This window comes from Pinus tabuliformis, chromosome X (genome assembly GCF_031772625.1).
Source record: "Pinus tabuliformis cultivar Carrire ecotype Pingquan chromosome X, CPIR1, whole genome shotgun sequence".
NCBI classification, from domain to species: domain Eukaryota; kingdom Viridiplantae; phylum Streptophyta; class Pinopsida; order Pinales; family Pinaceae; genus Pinus; species Pinus tabuliformis.
The window spans coordinates 1,545,370,028-1,545,387,167 of record NC_142308.1 but is presented as its reverse complement, the minus strand read 5'-3'; positions in this window follow the sequence as shown (position 1 = coordinate 1,545,387,167).

Below are 17,140 nucleotides of genomic sequence, written 5' to 3'. Positions count from 1 at the left end.
TTTTTTTTGTAAAATTTAAATATAATAAAAAAATTATATATAAATTTGTTATATACATCATTGTTGATTTTAATATTTTTTATTGAATATCTAAATGTTTTTAAAAAATTGTTTTTTATATATAATTTGTTAATTTGTTAATAATTTAAAATTTCATATATATGTTGAATTTAATGGTTTAAAATTTAATATACAATATTTTGTTTTTTCAAATTTTTTGTTTTATATATAATTTGTTTTATTTAATAATTGAAAATTTAATATATCATTTTTTTTTTTAAATTTTGTTTTTTGTTTTTTGTTTTTGTTTTTTGTTTGGTTTTTTTTTTTTTGTATATGGGTTTTTGCTTTTAATAATTTAAATTTTAGTATGTAATTATATTTTTATAAAATTATAGTTATAAATAATATAAAATTGTTTGTTTTTTTTTTTTGGGTTAATTTATATTTAATTATTTCAAAATATATAAATAAATTTTGTATATAATTAAATTATTTATAATTTTGTAGATATAAATTTTATATAAATTTTTTTGTTTAAATTACATTAATTTAACTTATTTTTTTATTATTTAAATAACAATTATAGTGTGAATTTTTTTGTTTTTTAATTTTTTAATTTTTAAGTAATATATATGGTTTTTTATTAACTAATTTACATATATATATATATATATATATATATATATATATATATATATATATATATATTTGTTTTTCAGGAAGATGGCATCAAGGAAGGTCTCTGTGAAATGTCTGGAACAAAAGCAACAATTCCATCATCTAAAGTTGCAGGTGGACACGTTTTGAAGATTGTCGAACATACCATAAATAAAAGTCGACCAACTGGCCCATCAAGTGCACTAAAGATGATTTCTGCATGGATGAATTCACGTGAAATAAATAAAACAGAGATTACATGGCATATTCAAGATGCTGAATCTGATGATACTACACATCTCTATCTATACTGTGGTATGATTTATTTGGATGAACTATATGAGGTGATAGGTAGAGTACGAGACATATGTTTGGTGCTGAATTCAAACATTGTTTATGTTCTTGCAAAATTGCCCAAGTCACATGAAAAGGTTATATATCATCTCGTAAAGTACAAGTATGACACAAATCAATAATCTATGCCATTGTGTGAAGAAATCTAATCCAACATTTCAAATAACATTGTAAGTATGCCTATTTATATTTATGTGTAATGTATTATTGTAATGATAATTAAATTGTTTATAAATGATTGATCATTGACATATTTTATTTTCTTTGATAGGATTTTGCTGAGAGTCTTTCAATGATGCAGGAGGGTATTTATTATATGGAACCAAATATTATGAATGTCATCAACAGTTTCCATATAGAGTCAGAACAAGAAAAGAGAATGAGGCAAAGATCAACAATCCATAACACTACAATGGTACATGTAGGGGATCAACAAAGAATCCATATGGTGGGTCAGTATAACAAAGGTAAACATGTTTCTTTTGAAGACATGGCAGTTGTAGCTCACATTGAAGTTCAAAAATATGTTTCCATTAGTGAGGAGGAGGTTAGAATTGATGTTGAAAAGGAGAAAAGAGATAAAAAACTGATAAGAAAAATTCCCATGGATGTCGCTCTTCCACTTGATGATGAGGAGAAGAAAAAAGTGAAAGTTCTAAAGGAAACAAAGAAATCATAACACTAGGTGCTGATTTAGAGGATGGCATTATGAAAACAAAACAAAATTCCATTTAGAATCACATGAGAAAAAATAAGTTAATTAATGGTGGAAAAATATTTGAGCCTAATGTCACTCAATTCTATAGATCATATGAAGGACAATCTCAATATCAAATTAGAAAGGCACATCACCTACATGTCCATAATTTGAAAACATTGTTCAGGTACAATCCATATGCACATGTGGTGCCTTATATGATTCCGGCTGATCCAAATCAAGTTCCCAAAATGGAGGCATTTGATAGGACACGATGTTTTGACTACAGATATTATGTAATTGGAGGGAACCATTCAGTAGAGGCCAAAAGATAATTGATCGAGGAATATCCTGGAAACTATCTTTTTGAAATAGTGAAATGCATCATTTATGCTGGTTTAACAGAAATTGAGGCAAAGTTACTAGCATGGGATCATAATGCAGATAATGAGTATAGAATGTATGAATTTCATTCAAAGGGTCAGATTTATTCATAACGAATTTTTAGAAAAATGTGGTGGGGATAATCTTAAGTTAGTTTAAGCTTTCAGAAGGAATGTTGTATGGAAACAAGTTACCAAATTGATGATAGAATCCAATCAAAAGGTGGAAAATTAAATTTAGAACTATTCAGAGGCATAAATAACATTTTACAATTGGAATTTAGAACATGGGAGATAGGGGAATTGATTGAAGAATTTTTCGAATTGTGGGAGAATATTAGCGTAAAAAATCAGAAGGTTAAAAGGTAGAAACCCATAATATGTACCAACAGTAAGACAGGTCTTGAAATGAAACAACTTTCAAATGATATGATTATCACACCTTGGAGAACAATGCAAGGTGTGAAAGACGAAAAACTAGTCAAATCAATATTATGTTGTGTGAAGTTAGGTGAATTGTCATTGGAGGAAATGTGCCCGAAATTTCAAAAGTAAGTTTGTTCAATTACTTTTACTTTTTCTTAGATTATAATTTTCTTTTAAATATAACATATTGTTGTTGGTATTATTTTTTATACATATCATTATATTAACAATTTTTACTTTATTTATTCAGTCATAAGATTTATATGAAAATACAAGAACATATGGTTAAAATGTTGAATGAACAGAGTTAGAATGATGTTGTACTCAACTATCCAGAATCAAGTTCTACAACAACACTTAAAGCTTTTTATCTTGCGTTCAAAAATATATGTTGATTTTTACATTCATTTTATTCATATATATTTTTTTTTATTATATTACTTATACTTATATTTATTCATTTCATTAAAGATGTCGAAGAAGGATGCGAATGGAGTACCAAATACTTTCAAAATTTTCATTGAAAAAATTAAGTTGGAAAGGATGAGAAAGCAGCGTCTTAGGAATGTTGAACTTGATCTTACTCTTACTCATTTCATTTGGAATGGGTTGGTGACTATCCAATATCAAATAATACCAGGTGACTGTGAAGACATTGCAAAACTCATACCTAAAAGGGAATATGCCTTGGTTATTGCAGACATTTCTCATGGTTTCAATTTCCCAAACATTGAATATGATAGTGAGCCTTACACTTATCAAGCTTTTAATAAAGTGGTTACGGGCTTTCAAGAAGTCACAACATCACGACTTTGGAGATTTATGACATTTCATTCAGACACACAGTTTGCAATGTTATTAAAAAGCTTCAAGGGAGAATCAAACTCAAGGATGTAGCTTACATGGTAAGACATTGAAATTGTATGTTTGATTAATGTAATTTTTTTGTATGTACAAGTGGATTGAACTTTTACTATGCCGCATTACAAGCAAAAGTCAAATCTTATTTCTTCCTGAGATCAACCAATTACAAGTGATTGTGAGTTCATCCATGTTGAATGTTGGGCAAAAGATGATAACTATAAGTTCGTTCTTCTGAACCAAGTAGATGGAAAGAGTCATAGCCAAGTATTGGTTTATGACATTGTCATAAAAAAATTAACATATGAGGATAAAGATGAAAAATGGGAGATAGTTAACATTTATCAAAAACCACAAACATTGATTAACTATCTTATAGATTTATGTTCAAATGAAGGGGATTGGGTTTTGGATTTATTTTCAGGTTCAAGTAAGTTTTATTATATAAGATTGAATTTTAATATTTTATTTTTTTGTTTTTATTAATGTAATTTTTTTGTATGTACAAGTGGATTGAACTTTTACTATGTTGTGTTACAAGCAAAAGTCAAATCTAATTTTTTCAGAGATCAATCAATTACAAGTGATTATGAGTTCATCCATGTTGAATGTTGGGCAAAAGATGATAACTATAAGTCTGTTCTCCTAAACCAAGTAGATGGAAAGAGTCATAGCCAAGTATTGGTTCATGACGTTGTTACGCAGTAATTTGTCACTGTCTCCTTGTCAGTCTCCCTACTGTATCATGAATTCAAAATAACCATGCTCATGCTGTCTAAACTGGCCAAATGACCCACTTTGCCAAAGTTTATTTCATCAGCGCGACTGTTATTAAAATAACCGCGCTGACTGGCGGTTGATAGTGCAACTGATGCGCTGCCAGCGTGGAAGCACACGGGTTTTCCGCACTGGTCGAATTTCATGAGCCAGCGCATCCTATGCTTGTATTAAGTCACGCTGACACAGCCTGCTCCGTTATTAAGATGCGATGTCAGCACTCCAGTCCAGTTATGCACCCGCGCTGATCCTGTTTGGGCGAGTTTGTTCTAACAGCCAGCCTTCCAGATGACTCCAGACCTGGTTGTTGGCCTTGTGAATGTCGCCCTACCTTCTATGGCATGTCTGTTCGTCATTTGAGCCACCTTCCTTGGGGATAAGCTCATCCTCCCACCATTCATGGAGACTCCTTCTCCTATTTAAACCTCCACCATTGCCATGAGCAGCTAGTTTGGATAGTGTGGAATTCATAGTGCTTAGAGTGCTGCTGCTAGTAGGTAGTGGGTGTGACAAGTGTGGATTTGATAGAGGAAGCTTAAGGAAGGTTGTGAGTATTGCTTGTGTGAGAGAGAGCTTTTGTTTTGGGAGAATCTACCTCCAAGGGTGAATGCTTAAGAGACTTGCTGGCTGGACCCTCTAGAGAAGGACTCAGCGTCAGAACTTTGGTTGTACCTTTCTCTGTTATTGATTAATAATAGATGACTACTGTTATGGTTCCATTCTCATTTGTCTTTGTAATGGTTAATGTGAATTACATCCTTTCTGGCTGATGTATGATTGCATTTATTAGATTTCACGCTTGTGTTTGCATTTCTCTTCGTGTGTGCAGGTATCTATCTACGGGGATCGTGGAAGATCGTGACCAGCCAAAGCGAAGGAGCGAGAACAACATCTCTTCATCAAACAATAGCGTTGGAATCCAAGTAGGTGTTCATTGCCTCTCTTTTATTTGCAATTAGGAACTTGCACAGTAGCATTGATTGATTGTTGCTAGACCCATTCTGGGCTAGTAGGGATCGCCTCTATCCGTAGAGGGGATTTACCTCTCCAACAGACGTTGTCAAAAAAAATTTAACATATGAGGATAAAGATGCAAAATCGGAGATAGTTAACATTTATCCAAAACCACAAACATTGATTAACTATCTTATAGATTTATGTTCAAATGAAGGGGATTGGGTTTTGGATTTATTTTCAGGTTCAAGTAAGTTTTATTATATAAAATTGAATTTTAATATTTTTTTGTTTTTTTTATTTTTATGTGTTTATAGTAATTTAATTATTGTTTTTGTGCTTGATTATTAGGTGTTGGGCCACTAATTTTTCATTATTATTATCACTTTTTGACGCCTATTTCACCCATTTCTACCATTCTTTATCACGCCATTTATCATAATTTATCATATAGTTCCATTTTATAATTATTTATGCTTTTATGGATAAATACTATTTTTCTCCTTTATTTTTAATAAATTGATGATTATTATGCATGATTTTACTAGTGATAGTTTATTAATGGATTTGTTGTAACATCACTCATGATTTTAGACTCCAAGATCTTTTCCAGATTGCAAATTTGACCTCCTACTCACAATTAAATATTCCAACTAAGAAATTCGTTGGAATAAGAAGTGACAGTTTTGAATTGGACGTTTCGGAAAAATAAAGGAGAATCTAGAAAATCTGAAACATGGGTTTTGTCTAGAACGGACCGAATTAGTTTTTCAGTGAGTAGTTTTCCAAAATTCAATCTTTATTAAGAGAAACAGAAGGTTCTTCAAAGACGATTTTCTCAGATTTGCTGTTGCGGCCATTTTCCCAATTATTCTAGTGGCAATACCAAATTCGACTTGTTCTTGCTGAATGTTGATGGAAAGATCTTTCAGATATGATCTTGCTAATCAATTTGTTTTGTACAATCCAAATTTGTAATAGAAATAAGTTTGTAATCAACTTTTTTGTAACTTCTGCTCTCTGTATATTTAAATGAAAACATAGATCAAGGAGAGGAGAATAATATGAGGAGAGAATTAGAGAACTAGAGGATGGGGAGAATTGGAGAATTAAAGGATAATTAGAGGATAATTGGCAGATAATTAACAGATAGGAGATGGACAAATCTTAGATAGGATGTAGGAGAATCGATAAGAGATAAGAGATGAGAGGATGAACAATTGTTGAAATTGAGGCAAAGCCAAGAGCTTCATTGATGTAGTTATTTCTCTCATATGTTTTAATGAAGGAAGTTATCCATTGAGTTTTACATCCGTTATTTGTAATCTGATTTGAGTTATTTCTCAAGGCAGAACTGAGTTCTGCGCAGTTGGGCCCACTACCTTGGACGTGGTGCTTCCTTTAACATGTAAATTAGTGTAGTTATGTATTTAACAATGTAAACTTTGAATAGGAAACTATAAACTCAAAACAAGAACTATGGCAAAAAAACCCAGTAAAAACATAAAAAACAATGCTAAAAACGAAAAGTGTTGATGTTGGAATAACACCTTTTCTTTTCTAGGGTAAATCTTCAACATGTTTTAAAAATGGCGGTGAAAACCAATTTTTTGTGCAAAAATTGTCCAAAAAACACCCTCAAAACAAAGAGTTGGTGTTTGAATAACAAATTTTTTTTCAATGGTAAATTTTGTGCAAAAAACACCCTCAAAACGAAAAGTGTTGACGCTAGGATAACACTTTTTTTTTAAGGGTAAAATTTCCACATTTTCAAATAATGGTGTAAAATATTTTATCATGACCCTCAAAAACATTAAATTTCAAAAAAATAATGAAACATAAAATAAAATAAAAAATTAAAACAATGAAAAAACACAAAAAAAAGTTAAAAAAATAACAAAACATAAATTAAAATATATACTAAAAACAAAACATAAAATAAAAATAAAAAACAAAAAAAAATCAAATATATAAAAAAGACAAAAAAATCAAACATAAAAAAAAAAATCATAAAAATGTAAAAAAAAAACTAAATAAACCTCTAAAAGATAAGAATTAAAAACTAAAAAAAAAACTTAAAAATTATAAACAAATAAAATTAAAAAAAAACGTATTTAAAAAAAATGGGGAAAAAAATCTTGTAAACCATAAAAAAATTGGTAAAAGAAAAAAAAATATGTAAAAGAAAAAAAATAAAAATAAACTATCAAATTAAGTAGGTAAAAATAGGCCCACGGGGCTTTGGATTGACGGTGAATGAGTGCGCTGTTAAAGCACTCCTTGCGATAGGTCACTGGTTCAATTCCCCGTGGGTACTTAGTTTAGTCTTAACCTAGAAAAAAAAAAAAAGTAGGTAAAAATAGAAAAATTTAATAAACATTAACAAAAAACTAAAAAAAAAATGAAAATTAAAAACAAGCTAGATTTAAAAAAAATAGAAAATTAACAAAAAAAAAATTAAAAACTACTAAAATTAACATTAAAATGTTGATTATTTAAAAAAAAAATATAAAAATATATATATAGAAGACAAAAAAAAATGGAAAAAAAATTATCTCATAAACCATAAAAGAATTTGGAAAAAAAAATAAAAAATAAAAAATTACATAGTAAAAATAGAGAAAAAAAAAAAAAAAAACATTAACAAAAACCAAAAAAAAATAAAAATAAATTAAAAACAAACTAGATTAAAAAAATAGAAAATTAACCAAAAAAAACGAGTAAAATTAATATTAAAAACATTAAAAAAAACTAAAAAAACAAAAAAAAAACTCAAAAAAAAAAAATTTAAAAATATATATGTCTTTTCAAATTAAAAAAAAAAAAAGTTAAAAAACATTTAAAGTTGATAAAGAAATATGTATTTTTGATTTAAAAAATAAAATAAAAAAATTATTAAACATACAATTTTTTAGTAAAAACAAAAAGTTTAAAATTTAAAAATTTTAAAATGTTTTTTAAACATTTTTATTTTTAATTTTAATTTTAACAGAAAATTATTAAAAATTTTATTTTTTTTTAAACCCTTTTTTTTAATAAAAAAAAAGAAATTTACCTCTAGTTGCCTAGAGCCTGACCACCATGGGTGACTGGGTGGGCGGAGTGGCGATTCCCAGAATCGCCTCTCCGCCCAGGGCTGCACCACCATGGTTGGTTGGAGGTAAATTGTTTTCCTTTTTTTTTTTCAAATAAAAATAAATTTGTTTAATTTTTTTTTTTTAAATAAAAAAAATTTAAATTTTTTTAATAATTTATTTTATTTTAATTTTTTTTTAAATAAAAAGAAATTTGTTATTTTTTTTTTAATATATATATATATATATTTTTAAATAAAAAAGAAATTTGTTTATTTATTGTTTATTTATTTTGTTTTATTTTTATTTTTTTTAAATAAAAATAAGCATATATATATATATATATATATATATATATCTATATATATATATATATATATATTATATATATTTCTTTATAAACTTTAAATTTATTATTTTTATTTATTTATTTATTTTTTTAATTTGAGTTTATTTTTGTATTTTTTTTTAAATGTTTTTAATATTAAATTTATTACTATTTTTTTATGTTAATTTTTTTTTAATTAATTAATTTTATTTTTTTTAGGTTTTTTTTTTAAATGTTGTTATTTTTTTCCAAATTCTTTGATAGTTTATGAAATAATTTCTTTTTGCCTTTTTTATCTTTATATATATATATATATATATATATATATATATATATATATATATATATATATTTGTTTTTTAAAGTAATCAACATTTAAAAAAAGAAAAATAAAACAACTTGAAAATTCGTTAAGTAATCACAATTTAAAAAAAAAATTGGACATAATAAATTTTAATGTGAGAAAAACAAGTCCTCTAAAAAAAGGTTATGCTGCATCAACACGTTTCAAAATCAGCATAAAAATCACTAACATTTAAAAACAGATATTTATATTTGATACATAAGAAAATTTAAATTGTCAAAAATATGCTAAAAAAAAAGTGTATTCTGCATCACCAATTTTCAAAATCGGGTCATGTTTTTACAATCCCTACAAAATGGGTAACCGTATCAGTTATTTAAAGTGTCAAAAGCTATGCTCTAAAAAAATATGTGTGTTCTGCATCGCCCCTTTTCAAAATCGGGTCAAGTTTTTGCTATCTCTACGAAACGGGTAATAGTATCCATTCTCGTTTCAAAGTTTACGTTGTTATTTGTTTATTTGAATTTCAATTGTCATTTATTAAAGTAGATTTCATTTCTTTGAACTAATTTGCTGTTTGCTGCATTTTCCAGATTTTTTTATTTCATCCAATTTCTAGATTTCATTTGATTTGTTGCTCTAGATTAACATTTGAATTTTGTTGAGTGAAATAAATTATATTTTCAAATTTGCAAGGTGATTTAATCTAGCAATGATTCAAGTTGTGTGATTAGCATAATTGTTTTTCTTGTTATTTACTTGATTCTTTTTAATTTTAGTTTTATTACTCAAGTCTTACACTTTATTTCTTGTTAAATGAGCTTGATAGTATAGAACACAATCATATAGAACCGGTGTTAGCTGTTGGTATTGTTATGCATATATTTTTCTAATTGCCTTGAAATAAAAGGATGCTCCTCAGGTTGATAATTAATGTCTAGGAGATTAGTTGTTTTATTCGTTTATTAAGAAATTAATTTTACCCAACATTTTGACGTCGTTGATGGTCATCTTTATTCTGAAGCTGACATGGTGCACCTACATAATGATTGGTTGAATATCTTCTCTTTAGACACATCATAAAATGATTTATTATTCTAATACCATGCTAGTTTATCTTTTACACTTTCGAAAGGATAAATCCATTTGATATGATGATATGGGGGGAAAAGCATAACTTTCATTGGCATTTTTTTACTTCTTACGCCATCCTTGACCCTTAAGGAGTAAATGAACCTCCCTCTCTTTACATTAAAAGCATTAAAATATAAAAATATGAAAATTGTACAAGCATTTTCTTAAAGAGGATAGGGGGTCTCATCACGAGCCAACCGACCATGATCATAAGGGTGTAACAGGTGACATTCCATATGGCCACCACACCAAGGTAATGACCTTCTTGATATATTTAAAACCATCAGAAGGATAGGGGGTTTCATCACGAGCCAGCCTGATCACCTTGTTATATCCTAATGAATGGCATGACAATTATCTGGTTACCATGCCAGCATAGTGGTCTCTTTATAGCAATAAAAATAATAAAACCATCTAAATACTAAATGGAGGACTCTGGCTCATTTTTGGGGTTAAAAAGCAGCCCCATCGAGGCTATGAACACCTACTGGCATCAGTGGCTCTACTTGTGGTACTGAAGTACTATGTTACACTGCCAAATACTCTCTATTCTATTACCCTCTATGGATTCATTTCTAAAGGAGAATTTACCAGTTGAAAACATTTCTAATTCAATTAGCCAACATGCATGGTAAACTATATCATTATACACATTATATCATTATTGTCTAATCACTCTATTGATTTCCATTAACATTTATCGTCAGTCATGCTTTTGTCATGTTTTTCCACCTAAGGTAAATATCTATTTACATAATGATCTAAATCCCTGTTTTATTTTACGGGCATTTCAAATCTTTTGATGTGTACTACTCTGATTGCTTTTGCCATATTTACACCGCTTTGATTGATTTCCCTGTTGCATTTATGAATCCTCAACATCCTTTCCCTTTTTCCTATGCTTTATGGTCATGGATGCCCTTTTCTGATTTGAGGGGGGGAATATATGCATTATGGGATAGTGTGTGTAATAATTACCGAACTCCGCCATAACTTGCTGATTTGACAAAATATTATTATTGCATTTATGCAAAGGTTTTTTCTGATTGAAATTTTTGCATGTGGTTTATTTGTTGCCATTCAACACTAAAACTATGGATTCAAGAAAATTGCATACAGAGTCGTGAATTGTTTATAGGAGAACAACAAGTATGGGGGGCAACTCTATTTGCAACAAGTCCACACTATTGCAACTAACAGAAGAGGCTCGAGCAACTTGCAGACAGGATGTGCTCGCATGGCTTCCACTTTTTGTATCACTTTCAATTTTATCTCAGCCTACATCAGTTTCAACAAATACCAATCCATACATGTCATTCCACATTTTTCCAAAACTTGAGGTAAAATAACATAAGTTTTTGATTTATTAAAAATTTAGGAGAATTTCATGAAAATCAATTGATCATTATTTCTCATCATTCATTCCACATCTTTACCACTTCCGATTTTTTAGAGACATAGAATTTTTCAGTTTGAGGGAGTGTTACTTTCATTCATTTATTTATTATCATAGAAAATTTTAGGGGCGAATGTTCGCCCTTTGGCGAAATTAAGGGGTTTTAAATTTTTAGTGGGCGAATATTTTGTATCATAGTACATTTTTACAAATCACCTCAAATAGCCCACCTTATTTTAAGGGAGAGGGTAAAATAGGTAAATTTAGCCCTTGAAATCAGGAGTTACAACCTTCCATTCACCCATTTTCAAGAATAGGTTTTATTTAAGTGAATCCATTCGCCCATTTTCAAGAATAGGTTTTATTTAAGTGAATCCTATGGGCCAAATACCATATTTATAAAAGAGGTATGGTAAATTAATAAAAATATAAATAAATGAAAGGTATGGTAAATTAATAAAAATATAAATAAATGAAAAGTATGGTAAATAAATAAAACATTTTTTATATTTACTCCATAAGTCACCTTATATACATGCAAGGGTGTAAACAAATAAAAATATAAGTAAAGTGGAGGTATGGTAAATAAATAAAACGCATTTTTATACTTACTCAAAAGGTATGGTAAATAAATAAAAATATAAATAAACTAGACGTATGGCAAATAAATAAAACCTCTTTTTATATTTAGTCCATAACCCTCGTTCTATTTATGAAGGCCCAAGAAAGAGGTTTTATTTAAGTGAATCCTATGGGCCAAATACCATATTTGTAAAAGAGGTATGGTAAATTAATAAAAATATAAATAAACTAGAGGTATGGTAAACAAATAAAACATTTTTTTTATATTTATTTCATAAGTCACCTTATATTTAGGAACACTCAAAAAATGCCTTATATTTAGGTGAAACCTATGGGCAAAATACTATGGGACAAATACCATGGACTAGATTGTTATTAATACCATGAAAAAAAACATTATTAACCCTAATATTAGTATTAATAAAAATAAAAATGGCACATGGTACTGACCCATGGTATTCACCAAAATGGCACATGGTATTGACCCATGGTATTCACCTGGAATGTAGCCTATTTAAATGGGGGAATTAAACCAGCATAGATCCATCTTTACTTTGGATATACTAAATGGGGGAATTAAACCAGCATAGATCCATCTTTACTTTGGATCTACTAACCCCCGAGAGGTATCAAATATCGCGATATGCAAACTAGCATAGAGTGAAAAAATATTTGATCCTTCTCAGGGCTTGGTGGATCAAGAGTAAAGATGGATGTTGTAATTTAATGTATGTTAAACATTTTAGCTTGGTTAAAATAAAAAATAAAATAAAAATCAACTATTAATTTTATTAATTTTTATAAATTACTAATAGTAATTTTTAAGCTCCAGGTTTATGATAACCCATGGTATTGACCCATGGTATTGACCCATGGTAATACCAAGATCTTACAAGATTTTATAATTGCGTAAAATATTCGCCATGCCTGGTGAGAGATTCGCCAAAAAATTATATATACATATTATATTATTGATAAAATCACCTTCCATTTTTCCTATATACCATGGATATTCGCCCATTTATTATACATATAAATTTAGAGGGGGTTCTTAAAATTTTCCCTGTTTATTATGATCATGCCATCATCCATCGATCTCCTTATTCATTCTCAAAGCCTCTCTTATTCCATGTTGTTTTACACCAAGCATAGATTTCAACTACAATTGTAGCAACCACCTAAATTTGTTTTCTAGTATTGCATGAGGTTATGCTAATTGTCCAGTTTGGGGGACGAATTGCTACACATGATGGATGTTTTCTACCTTTTTTTTTTTTTTTTTCATTTAAGGCATGCAATTTCATTTTTATATAGTGCAAAAATTCATTTGTGCATACCTTTAAAACTATGAACTGAATTTTTGGACAACAAAGAGGTATCATTAAAATACACAAACCCAGAAAAGTTCAAGTTAAATTAGTTTGTAAAATTTTAGAAATCACGCAGTATCACCTACGACCATTTTGCTTATATCTCACGCTCCATGCATCAAAATGATATGATTTTTGGAGCATTAATATAGTAGAAATCTTCTTGCCAAATTTCAGCAAAATCTGGTTTGTAGTTTTTTTGGTTAATGGAGTTTGTCGTTACTTATATCGATTTTGCTGCAACTTCATATACATATGGTTGAAAGTCAATGTGAAAATTTTTATGCCTTCATCAACATTGCTGAAATTGAATATTCATTAATTGAGGAAGAACTCATTTGTTCCATCACTTTCATGACTTGGGTTGAATATTTTTTATAGCTTGGTTAATACAGAGGCTTTGGGTTTGCATGAGGACATGCAACATATTGAGTTTGGGGGTATGTTGGGCCATTAATTTGTTATTATTATTATCACTTTTGATGCCTATTTCACCCATTTCTACCATTCTTTATCACGCCATTTATCATAATTTATCATATAATTCCATTTTATAATTATTTATGCTCTTATGGATAAATATTATTTTTCTCCTTTATTTTTAATAAATTGATGATTATTATGCATGATTTTACCAATGATGGTTTATTAATCGATTTTTTGTAATATCACTCATGATTTTAGACTCCAAGAACTTTTCTAGATTGCAAATTTGATCTCCCACTCACAATTAAATATTCCAACTCATAAATTCACTGGAATAAGAAGCAACAATTTTGCATTGGACGTTTCAGACAAATGAAGGAGAATATAGAAAATCTGAAACATGGGTTTTGTCCAGAACAGACCAAATTAGTTTTGCATGAGCAGAAATTTAGTATGTATTAAGAGAAACGAAAGGTTCTTCGAAGACGATTTTCTTAGATTTGTTGTTGCCGTTGTTTTCCAAATTCTTGCAGTTGTAATACCAAATTCGACTTGTTCCTGCTGAATGTTGATGGAAAGGTCTTTTAGATATGATCTCGCTGATCAATTTGTTTTGTATAATCCAAATTTGTAGTCAAAATCAGTTTGTAATCAACTTTGTTGTAACCTCCCTATGCTCTTTGTATATTTAAATGAAAACCAAGATCAAAGAGAGGAGAATAATATGAGGAGAGAATTAGAGAACTAGAGGATGGGAAGAATTGGAGAAATAGAGGAGAATTAGAGGATAATTGGGAGATAATTAGCAGATAGGAGATGGACAATTCTTAGATGGGATGTAGGAGAATAGATAAGAGATAAGAGATGAGAGGATGAACAATTGTTGAATTTAAGGCAAAGCCAAGAGCTTCATGATGCTGTAATTATTTCTCTCATATGTTTTAATGAATGAAGTTATCCATTGAGTTCTACATCCATTATTTGTAATCTGATCTGAGTTATTTCTCAAGACGGAACTGAGCCTTGCGCAGTTGGGCCCACTACCTTAGACAAGGTGTTGTCTTAAACATGTAAATTAGTCTAGTTATGTATTTGTTTATTTGAATTTCAATTGTCATTTCTTAAAGTAGATTTCAATTATTTGAACTAATTTGTTGTTTGTTGCATTTTCCAGATTTGTTATTTCATCCAATTTCTAGATTTCATTTGATTTCTTGCTCTAGATTAGCATTTGAATTCTTTTGAGTGAAATAGATTAAATTTTCAATTCAGCAAGGTGTGATTTACTCTAGCAATGATTCAAGTTATGTGATTAAAATAATTGTTTTTCCTGTCATTTACTTTATTAATTTTAATTTTAGTTTTATTATTCAAGTCTTACATTTTATTTCTTGTTAAATGAGCTTGATAGTATAGAACACAATCATATAGAACCAGTGTTAGTTGTTGGTATTGTTATGCATATATTTTTCTGATTGCCTTGAAATAAAAAGACGCTCCTCGGATTGATAATTAATGTCTAGGAGATTAGTTGTTTTATTCATTTATTAAGAAATTAATTTTACCTGACATTAGGTACAACACTAGCATGTTTCCTACAAAAAGGAAGAAATTGCATTGCGATTGAAAGAGACCCTCTACAATGCAATTTTATTTGACAAAGAATTAATGATCTTCAATTTCTTCTAGATGAAATGCAAGAAGTTGGTTTGAAGAAAGGATATTTTAATGAATCACGTGTGGAAAAAAAGGCAAAGGAACCACAACCACCACTATATGGAATGATTGGAAAAGGACACTTTGGGAGATTTGTAGACATGAAAGATCCAGTAAACGAGGAAAATGAGGAAACTCAAGCAGGAAATATCGTGGAAGAAGAAAATAATGAAGCTGCAGAAGATGATGAACATGGATTATATGATATTGTCGATGACATTTAAGTTATGATTGCAAATCAAACTCAATTTTGAGAGACCTTCATTAGTTTTATTTGTAATGTTTTGACTTTCAGATTTTATGAGAAGAATGAACATTTGATTATTGTTGTTATATGTTTAATATTTGTATTATTTGATTTTCACTTTAATTTTTATGCGAATAATTTTGTTTTTTTGTAAAAATCTTGTGATTACTATTATTTTTTAACATAAAATTCATTAAAAATGTTTTTTTTTTTTTTTTTTTTTTTTTTAATTTTTTCTATTATGATTTTCCCATAAAAATCGTTTATTTGACATGTCAATTTTGACAAAAATTCTAAAAATGTGCATTTTTTTCATTATATTTATATAGAAAATGTGTGTGTGTGTTTTTTTTTGTGAAATGTTTAAAATTATTGTGTTTTAGTGACAATTATTTGATTTCGATTGAAATATTAATTAACACTACATAAACATATAGAAAATAGTAACTTTAAAATATTGACCATTTTTTTAACTATGCAAAAAAATGAAGATTTCATTATAAAGAAAATTGAAAAGAAAAATGAAAACACAAAAACACAAAAAAATACACTTAAAAAAAATCCTACAGGAAGAAGAAGACATTAGAAAATTTGAAGTGTCAAAAATCAACACTCTAAAAAAAAGGGGTTGATGCTCCATCAAAACTTTTCAAAATCAGCATGAAAATCAATAACATCGAAAAAAAAAATGTTCATACTTGATACAAAAGGAAATTTTTAGTGCCAAAAATATGCTAAAAAAAAAATAAATTATTCTGGAATCACCACTTTTCAAAATCGGGTGATTTTTTTCTACCTCAAAAAAACGGGTACCAGTTCACTTTCTCGTTTAATCGATAACTATGTTAAAAGTGGAAATTATTATTTTAATGAAGAATGGAGGCAAAGTAATATTTTATTAGTGGAAGGTGGGGACCACCAAGGGAGAGGACTAGAAATTATAAATAGATCTTGGAGGCCTCCATTTGTTATCTTTGATCATTTGAGAATTCAACATTAGTTCTCTTGAGCTGCTTAGCCAAGACAACCGTACTATTCAACACAAGGAATTTCCAAGCGGGAATTCCACCCTCATTTTGGAGAACTTTGAGTGCCTCCCTAGTAAGGAAATTTGGGGAGCTCAATTTAGAGTTTCCATTGGGCATATTTGCAAGTTATTTTAGTAGGGCTGAGTTGAGAGAATTCTTTGGGCCGAAATACATTTCTGGAAGTGCACAGGGGTTGGAGGAATAAAGTTTGAGGAGAGATATTACAGTCATATTAGAGCATGATCTTGGCTGGTTGTGGAGTAGCCATCAAGATCATGGAAGATTTGGGCATGTATGCACTATGATGGGTGAACTATAGACAAATCCATGGCTCAAGGGAGAGTGAGTATAATTGAGGTAAAAATGACCCTCACCCACTTTGACGCTTCAGCTAGGAGTTCTGTCAGAAAATGGGTATAAGAA